The sequence below is a fragment of the Lupinus angustifolius genome, chromosome LG03 (genome assembly GCF_001865875.1).
Source record: "Lupinus angustifolius cultivar Tanjil chromosome LG03, LupAngTanjil_v1.0, whole genome shotgun sequence".
In the NCBI taxonomy this organism is placed as follows: domain Eukaryota; kingdom Viridiplantae; phylum Streptophyta; class Magnoliopsida; order Fabales; family Fabaceae; genus Lupinus; species Lupinus angustifolius.
Window position 1 is genome coordinate 13911847 of NC_032011.1, and position 802 is coordinate 13912648.

Here is an 802-nt window from a genome sequence, read left to right on the forward strand (position 1 = left end):
AAAATCGGGTCGCGACAGCTGGCGACTCCACTGAGGATTACCCATAAGAGGGTCAGGCCCAAAACCGCTAACTCATGGACTTAATTACCCATATTTTGTTTGCCATATTTTTTTTACAATTATTATATGCTTTACTTTTATTTTATTTATTATCTGTGAACTCCCTGATTAATTATTTTAGTTTTTGGGGGTAGTAATTTATTTTTAAGAAAAGGTTTCTATGCTTCCTCACACACTAATGTTGTACACTTGAGTTTGCACACACATATGCCCTGACGCGGGTATTAGTGCTTAGGATTTGAGATAAAAGGGACATCTGCTTTGCCGGTACATGACTTCGAGTCATATCTGGTATTGGCAGAATGGACCACCCAGATTGTTTCCGGTATCGCGAGTTAGCGGCTTGGAGGGCTCGATCCTTCTCGTTTCTAGCCCGCGATATTTGGTTTCCTTTCCTTCGAGATTGGATGCGATCTGGTGACCTAGAAGTTTGAAGTTCTTACCGTGTCCACTTTAATCAAGACTTAGTACCCTCCCCATAGGGTTGTGACCTTTAGACTATCCGGAACCTTATAAGTGTACCTTATTTAGGACACGAGAAGCATAACCTAAACTTTGTCCTTCACCATTTATAAATTGGGACTTTTGCTTTTGGTCCCTAAAAAGTCCTCGTGCTAGAGTGTTACGAGGATATTATTGCACTTTGATGTCCTTATTATATAAGGACGGCAAGATAATTGTTCATTCCTTACCATGGGCTAAGCGCCCTAGGGATAATTCTTTCAATTCCTTACCATGGGCT